We start from the raw sequence: 8,959 nt of genomic DNA, 5'->3' as shown, positions 1-8,959 counted from the left end.
CTTGACCTTTGTAATATATTAAGTCAATATGATATCATCAAGTCATTGCGCAGGAGATCGATTAATTGTGTAATGATATGTTTTATGTAGAGCGAGGGTTAAAATAATAAAATCGATCACATGGATTGGACAGCCCAAAATGACAATGAGATAACTAGTCACTACTGCGAGCGCGCACGTTATCCGCGAGCCTCCCACGAGCACAGCAGCAGTTGCATGGAACGCTTTCTCGCGCCCCAACAATAGAGTGGTAAGTACCATTATCACCGATTATAATGGGGGCATTTTCTTGCGAAAAAACATAATTTCACACACGTTACTTTGGAGAGAATATCTTTGTCGCATATGAGTAAAACTGACAGATATTTTTTTGTTACGAAACCTGCTGTTAGCTTGACCGGACCAGGTTTGATGCCAATTCCACAAATATCTACCCTGAGATTCCCTTTGGAAAAAAGTGCCTGGATTCTTCTCCGCCGCCGCCTCTTCCACCAGGAGTACATTTGATATCAAAGACAGTACAATCATGGATCCGACCCGGGGATTTAAATTCTTGGACACGGTGGCATGCTCTGCTGCTCAGTAAGGATGGGAAGAAAATAAGTGGAATTTTAACATACGTATCAGGTAATTATTTGAACGCTGTATACTGAAGTCGCATTTTTTACTTTAAAATGTGACTTTAGTAACGTTACCGTTATCGCATCTCAGCACAGCAGCAACAAACTGCCTTAAAACCGAGTCACCATGTTGTAACATTATACTTAAACTGGAGCTGCTTGACTAATAACGGTCTTGGTAATTCAACACTGCCTGGCCATCTCTAAGTACCACGTTAACCCAGTACACAAGTGACAAATGTGGCAGTCTTGACAACGTTAGGACTCCAAAGTGGTCTAAACCCTCAAAAGGACCAATAGTATGTTACATATTAAATAAATAAACGCCAAATTTGTAACGGGACCGCGTGAAGGGTGATGAATTGCAAAGCTCCACATCTGCAGGAGCTCCCGCAGCAGCGTCATGACATTCATCCAGTCCTAGGAATATCATGTTAGTGAGAAACCGGAGAGCAAATATTTGCCTTGCAAATTATCTAACGTTATAGAACATGCCACATATCTCATTTTCATGTTGTTTTTTTTTCGTCGTTGGGTTGTGGAGTTTAAGGTTGGTAAAGTATGATTAGGCAAACCGCTGGCAGCCGCACGACGTGATTTTAATTTTCCCACTAGAATGCCTTGACTTGCCTCGGAGATATAGGGGCTGGGGTCTATTCCAGCCAGCTTGGTTTGCAGTCATGGGGGATGGTAGACTTCAGACCAGTGGAAATCATGCTTTGTGAAATTCGAAACCTTAAAGTGCAGCAAGAAAAGTGGGCATGAGGAACAGTGTTTTGAATGTTGTGATCGGCTTTCATATATTGCTAACAGCTTGAAAATATTCGTTGCATTGCGTGATGCCAGCTTCTGTGGTGCTGTGGTATTACATTGAACTGACCATCTTTTCTGCAGCTTGTCCATTAAACTCAACCAAGGATAGAGTCTGAGGATGCTGCAGGAAACACTTTTGTCTACGATGAAGCAAGCAACATATTTCATACCTTGCCGCTCAAAATAGAGTAGGCCTAGTAAAGTAGAAGCAGCCTGTTGTGGGAATGTGTGTTCAGATCTGTGGTTGGTGATGAATGAAACAGCTGCAGAGCCATTGATAAAAGTTTATGCACGCTGCTGTGCCTGCTGCTTTTGACAGTAGATGAGTGGGGTTAGTTTGTGCCTCTGATGTATTAAAATGACATTGCATGTATTGATAATACACGAGAGACACAAAGCAGGGCTGAATGGGGTGTATACTAGTGACTGCATGTGATGTGTATGAGCTGAAGGATTTTACTTATTTGATTAGTTTATAATGAGGTTAAATAATAATTTCCCCAGGTCAGTTCAGATCAGATCGTTATTGTCTCTCAAGAGGAAATTCTTTAGGTCTAGACACCAAGTCAATATCAACAAACAGAAAGAGAGCTGCTAGATTATTTATGTTGAAAATGTGAAAGCAGCGCTGACTCCTTTGGATAAAATAGTTGAGAGCCCTTGCAGCTTTTAAATGTATCAGTCTGGCATTCAAACTATCACATTACTGAGTGGAAGCTATAGACTAAGTTTCACAGCAGCTCTGAGGCAGCATGTATGTGCATAAACATTTGCCATATTGGCCGAATTGAAAGTTTCCTTCAAGACATAATTCAGTGCATAAAATGACATTTCTCGAACCAGTGATCAAATTCACCCTCTCTCAGCTCTGAGTGGATGTATGCTGAAGTATACCTGCTGTGGTCTCAAATCACTGCTACTGTTTTGTTTGAGGCAAGTTCTTTTCCGAGTGGGTTACCTCCTGGAGTTTTGTTATTATACGTGGTATTTTTGAGCTTGCAGGAAAACAAACATAGGTGAAAAGTACGAAAGTCGAAACGTCTATCCACGTAACCTGTTCTTTGATACATGAATCTAAATAGTGCTTGGTTTATCCAACAAATGCCTTTACCTACAGGTGTGTTTTCAAACTAGAGCTGCACATATTGCCATGGTTTTATTTTATGCTGTTTTTGAACTCTTTGCTGTGAGGGATGACATTCCTGCAGAGTTAGCAGTTCTCATGTTTTTCTCTGTTTCAGAGGTCCTCGTGATAGAAGAGATTTGGCATTCTCCTGCTGTGGCTTTTGGGCCTCTCTTAGTTGTTGACATTGCTCTGATCCTCTGCCAGTCTTTGGCTTTCTCAGGCTAGCAAGAAGAATATCTAACTCTCTGTTGCTCACTTGTGTTATATTCCACATAGGTGGAGAGGGGTGATTGGTACGGTGGCCGAGAAGGGTCAGAACACATACAAAAGCTACAACACAAATACAAAAGCTACAACACAAATACAAAAGCTACAACACAAATACAAAAGCTACAACACAAATACAAAAGCTACAACACAAATACAAAAGCCACAACACAAATACAAAAGCTACAACACAAATACAAAAGCCACAACACAAATACAAAAGCCACAACACAAACGCAAAAGCGACAACACAAACGCAAAAGCCACAACACAAATACATAAGCCACAACACAAATACATAAGCGACAACGGAAGTAGCTAGCTATGTGACAACGGAAGTAGCTAAGTGACAACGGAAGTGAACGTGTTGTTGATAAACGGAGCCGGAGGATGAGCAGAAGGAGAAGTTCTTGTATGAGAAGTAAGTGAAACTTACTTCCCTTGCTAATTATGATTACTGTTGCTATGTGATTGTCACAAATAAGCAATGTTGTTCGATATATTTGTATTTTCACATGTATGTACTCTGCCATTTAGGCTACGAAGCTTCGTAGTGTCTTTTAACGCGCAAATGCTATGTTTAAAGTCTATAGTTTGTCACGTTTAGTGAAGCTGTTAAGCTAAATCACACAAATACTATATTATTGTAACTTGTTAAGCGTATCTCGGCCATTTAGGCTACGAAGCTACAGCTAGCATTTAACTAACGTTAACTAAATGGCGCCCCGCGTCTTTTAACGCGCGAGTCCTACGTTTAACTATCAACTAGCATTACTTGTTAATATATCCATCCTGCGTGTGTGTGCGCACACTCACTTCACTTGGAAGGTTAACATTGTTCAATGTTCTGCACTTGCTTATGGTTATGTGGTACATGAAGCATAGCACTTAAACAAATACAATATAACGTTAATGTTTAGTAAATTGTTTATTTATTTAATGTTTACATTCCTAATGCTCACCTAATGACACTATTTGTTTTATTACAGATAACTACAGTATGTATTGTCCTTTTGTGGGTTCAACCTACATGTAGAAACAGCATTCTGCAGTTCATGTGGCAAGAACATCACATTTCTGCATGATGCTGCTAAGCCTGGCACAAGTGAAGGTAACTATTCAAAGATTCCATCATTTTTATTAATCTTCTATACTCAATGAGTGAAAGGCTGCCACTAACAGTTTTTTCATTATTGATTAATGTGTGAGTTATTGTCTGGATTAATGGATTAGTAGTTTGGTTTGTAAAATGTGGATCAGTGTTTCCCAAAGCCAAAGAGAATGTTCTCAAATGTCTTTTGTCCCCAACTCAAAGCTATTCAGTTTACTGTCACATAGGAGAGAAGAAACTAGAACTTTTTATAAAAAATAAAAAAATGACTCCAACTGATTGGATTCTGTTTGAAGCAGGAACTGGAAGCACAGGAAATAGTGCACTGGCTACATTCCTGAATTTTCAAGTTTGAAAGAGAAAGAGAGACAATCATGTTTCAAAAAGAAAAAAAGAACCACTGAAAGACAGCAGTGTGAAGGTAACTTCAGTTCAGCTGGTAGTCCATTATGTCATATATTTGCTATGTGTCAATGAACCTACTTCTATGTTTCTCTGTAGATTTCAGTTGGTATTATGCGCATAAAGGATGGAGTGCTGAAACCTGTCAGAGGAATGGTACTACCCCTTGTAGTGCAACCAGGGTCGGATGCAGAGCAATTGCGCAAAAGCAGCCGTACAGAAAATGAAAGATTTTAACAAAAATTTAGAGGCTGGTCCCTACCTTCTGCTCTACCCTGATGGTACAAAGGTAATAAATATTCCCGGACAGAAACAGCCTTCTCTCTGAAACTCTACAAGGATGCTGTTGGGAAGGCTTGGCAACGCCACATTGTACATTTGTACGGTGGAAGATTTCCTTACTAATTGTAAGTAATTCTGATATCAATAACCAAAGAAAAAAAGCTCTCTTAAATTGATTAGTATAAGTAAATTGTCCCATTGTTCATTGTCTAATCTTGTATTTCACAGCTGAGCAATTCAACTCAGACTCGTCTGATTCAGAGGTGATCATTACAAGCAGAAGTGCTGCTGAATTCAATTCAGCTGATACAGTAGTAAGTGTAACATTTGCCATGTTGTACCTGCTTTCATGACTCACGTGCAGGTCAAAGATGGTATGCCCTTTAACAATGTGGTGTGGGTCAGGATGTTCATCAAATGAGAGATACTCTTATTGCTTATATTTCAGGCTATTTCCGTCAAATCTGAAGTGCAGCTGTGATTTGTTTTTTACTTTCAGCTATTTAAACCAATCTTGACCAGTACCAGTATTGGTGTTGAAGAAACTCCACACCGTGATCCAGAAACTATGGTAATATGTGGCTCCTATATGTGTAGAGATATTAAAAACTAGAAACTACTATTTAGTTCCCTTAGTGTTTTTTTTAAAGTGGCAGAGATGTATGTGTTTGTAGCTTTGTCTTTTAAATATTCTGTAGCTAACTAAATTACATAAAGTAATATGTGACACTGACTTAGAGACCCAAAGTGATAATTGAAAGAGTAGTGCCTTTCTTTATAAATAGGACATCTGATACCCCTATCTTTTATATTCAAGCCCTTCTACTCACAAGTCCAATAACTTGTTTGTCATGCAGATCTTACTTTCCAAGCAGAAGACTGCCCAGGAACATCAGGAAGTGCATTGGAAACTACATGTTATAGGTATGATGCTTTCCTCTCTAAATTTGGAGATTGATTGATTCATTTGGAGACAAGAACAATGTAAATGTTTCTTAATTTTTCAGAAAATACACAGAACTGTATGCACCCATTATAGTAGAGGATTCAGAGACCTCCGAGACAGTGATGCTGTCACTCATGATATTTCAGAGGATCCAGAGTAAGAAATCAAGTCACCCTTACTACAACTGTTGTTTTTTCTGGTTAAATGTGTCTTCCACCAAGTATCATCATCATCATCATTACATTCATCATCATCTATTTGTTGGTAGGATAGAACAGAGACCCATTTCAGAAGTGATTGCAAACCTGGCACTCCAGATTGATCGCCACGCAGTCAGCAGATTTCACATTTGCCGCTCTGACATCTGGGATGGTGCCGTCAGAGGATTCAAAAGAGGAACATTCTCTGAAAAGAAGGACCTCCTAGTAAAGTTTTCTGATGATGCAGGCATGTTTGAGGAAGGTATTGATACAGGTGGCCCAAAAAGAGAATTCCTCTCACTCCTGATGAAAAGCCTGAACAAACGACCCATATTTGATGGACCTGCAGAGAGCCGCTACCTTGTCTACAACTCAACAGGTACTGTTTTGTGTGGAGTGTTTTAAAGGAACTACATCATTAACCATGCAATTCTTGTTTAACATAAAAACTGATTTAATATGATTACTATGTATTTTCATAAGCAGCAATCAGAGAGGATGAATATAGTTTGGCAGGAAAGATGATTGCTGTATCCATAGTACATGGAGGACCTGGTCCAAATTTCCTCTCAAAGGATCTGGTCAGCTACATCTCAGGGCAGTCCAGTTTCAACTCATCTATAGGAGACATTACAGATGAGGAAATAGGGAAAGTGTTACGAAAGGTATGAGGGTGTAAAATTCTAGCAAAGGTTGTTGGTTAGTGAAGGGTGCAGTTTTGTCAACTTATTAAAGGTTAAAGGTAGTTTTCTGATATGACTATTATATTGTTTATATATATCAAATGAGTTAAGTTCATCATATATTTTTTAGATACACAATGCATCCTCATTGGAGACCCTGCGAGAGACCTAATGGTACAGAACAGCACTATGTTGCAGACAGCAGGGTGCTTCAAACATGTAAGGTCAGTTGAGGAAAGGAAGTCGATTGTAAAGGAGTACCTCAGGTGGTACATCATTGACAGAAACCACAGTGCAATTGAAAGGTATGTTTTTTTGTTACTGTTTTAAAAAATATATTGTTTGCGTTAAAACCTGGTGTTGCTGTCTTGCTGCTATGTAGTGCACATTCCAATTTTCTGGTAACCTGTTGTTGTATTTCAGATTCAAGGATGGGCTTTCCAGCTTGCAGGTGTTAACAGTGCTGCAGCAGCATCCTGAAGTCCTGACACCTGTTCTCTGCCTGTCAGATAAAAAGTTATCTGCTACGGACATTGAGAATATCTTCCGACCAGAGCTAAGTCTGCGTGGAAGCAACAAGAGGCTACAGGAGGAAAAAACACTATCTTTCTGGGCAGACTACCTTCTTGATTGTGAAGGTTGGTGAATTTTCTTTTAATTGTGTTATTTTATCCACAGAAATTATAATAAACAGTTCCAGAGTTGTTGTGGATGTTGTTTAATTGCTTTCTACTTTTAGAAAGTCAAAGTGAAGTAACCCTGGAGGAGGTCTTCATGTTTGCCACAGGTGTGCCATGCATACCTCCTGCTGGTATGGAACCTCAGCCACGCCTTCACTTCCTGGCCAGTTCAACGCTCCCTATGGCAAATACATGTGCCAATACTTTAATGTTGCCACTCCTGGAAAACTACAACACCTTTAAGGCAAAAATGAGCTTTGGGATTAAGAATTCCCCTGGCTTTGGATGCATTTAGACAGTTATCAACTGTCAGCCCCTTGAACCATTGTCATTGAATTACCTATGTGGTAAAAGTTGCAGATAAATTAAAAAGCTTTTTGTTTGCATTAATAGTAGTGGCCAAATGTTTGTGCCAGTTTTTCAAATTGTTATGTTTGTTGTGTAGTTTGGTTAAATAACACATCACCACTTAAATGTCAGAAGTAGTGTCATTTATGAAACATGGCTGTTAGGGCTGGAAAATATATCAATATTATATTGACATACTTTAGATATACAAGACTAGATATTGTCTTAAATTTTGGGTGTTTATCGCGATATGACACAAGTTTAGTCTTTTCCTTGTTTTTAAAGGCTGCATTATTTGCATTTGCCCACATTACTGTTGATTATTTATCAAAACTGTCATGGTCTTATTTGTGAAAGCACCAATTGTCAACCCTAGAATATTGCTGAAAAATAGACATCGATGTATTAGGTCACAAACATTGTGATAATTGATTTTTTCTCTGTGTAACTAAGCTGTATTTCTTGCATGTTATGTACATTTAGCCGCTTTGATGATAAACATTGTTTCTATTAAAAATAAAATAAGTAAATAAATAGAAATTAGATTGTGGACTCTTGTTTACACTGTATTTAAAGCCATTTAAAAAAGGGTTTGTTTATAGACTGTATATTGCCATTTGTATATTACCATTTGTACAAATAAAAAAAATAATTTTGTGAATCAACTAATGCCATTTATTCCCAGATACTTCATGAACGCATCATTTCCCAGATCCACTTTAGCCAATCTGACAGACTGCAGGCCAGATAGCATATGTTGGAGAGAAGCATGAAGAACGGATTGCAATATGTAAAACTTAATTTTAAAATTACAGAAGTAGAGGCAATTTAATTTAGTCTTTTTATTTTGAAAATCTGTACAGTGTTAAGGTTAGTAGCACGAGGTAAAACTTTTTAAAAGACATTCATGATTTGTGCAAATTCAATTTATTATGTATTGATATGTTTTCTACATTTGAAGATTTCAATATTAATGACTCAAAATACAAAAGTATGATTTTGGATTTGCCTGTCTGGACAAGGGACTTAACGGCAAAGACTTAAGACTTACTTGCATTTTACAAAACTGACTTGGTCCCACCTTTGGAAATAAGCTACAGTTGTGCTTACACATTTATGAAACCATGCTGAAGTTGAATATATATATATGAATAAATACGAATAAAAAAATCTTGTAAATTTCTTTATTTCTTAATTTAAAAAACAAAAATGGGAAAAATCCAACCTTTAAGGACACCAATTTTCTTTCTGCATGAATAATGTATTACAAATAAATGAAAGTTCTTCCTTAAAATACAGTAGTATACACACCCTGTACTTTACCCCAGTGTACTTATGACCCCTGCATTTTAAGGAAGAACATTTCTTTACAATACATATCCATTCACAAAGAAAATTGGTGTCCTTAAAGGTTGGATTTTTCCCAATTTTTTTTAATTAAGATAAATTTCCAAAAGATTATTTTTTTATTCCTCTTTTTA

General features: G+C 37.8%; 1 protein-coding gene and 1 pseudogene across 2 annotated transcripts in view; both read left to right on the top strand.

Annotated features, from left to right (window-relative positions):
* The first annotated feature begins 191 nt into the window (after positions 1-191).
* Positions 192-8,959, top strand: part of wasf1 (WASP family member 1) — a 68,204-nt gene continuing 59,436 nt past the window's right edge. For both annotated transcript variants that reach the window (XM_028604822.1, XM_028604820.1), the window contains exons 1-2: positions 192-250; positions 393-627. The gene's annotated coding sequence lies outside the window, so the exon portion shown is untranslated. The remainder of the gene's footprint in view (positions 251-392; positions 628-8,959) is intronic.
* On the top strand, positions 4,971-7,494 carry LOC114572846 (G2/M phase-specific E3 ubiquitin-protein ligase-like; annotated as a pseudogene).

The sequence above is a fragment of the Perca flavescens genome, chromosome 18 (assembly GCF_004354835.1).
Source record: "Perca flavescens isolate YP-PL-M2 chromosome 18, PFLA_1.0, whole genome shotgun sequence".
NCBI classification, from domain to species: domain Eukaryota; kingdom Metazoa; phylum Chordata; class Actinopteri; order Perciformes; family Percidae; genus Perca; species Perca flavescens.
Note: the sequence above shows the minus strand (reverse complement) of the source record. Positions and strands in the feature narration are given on the sequence as shown.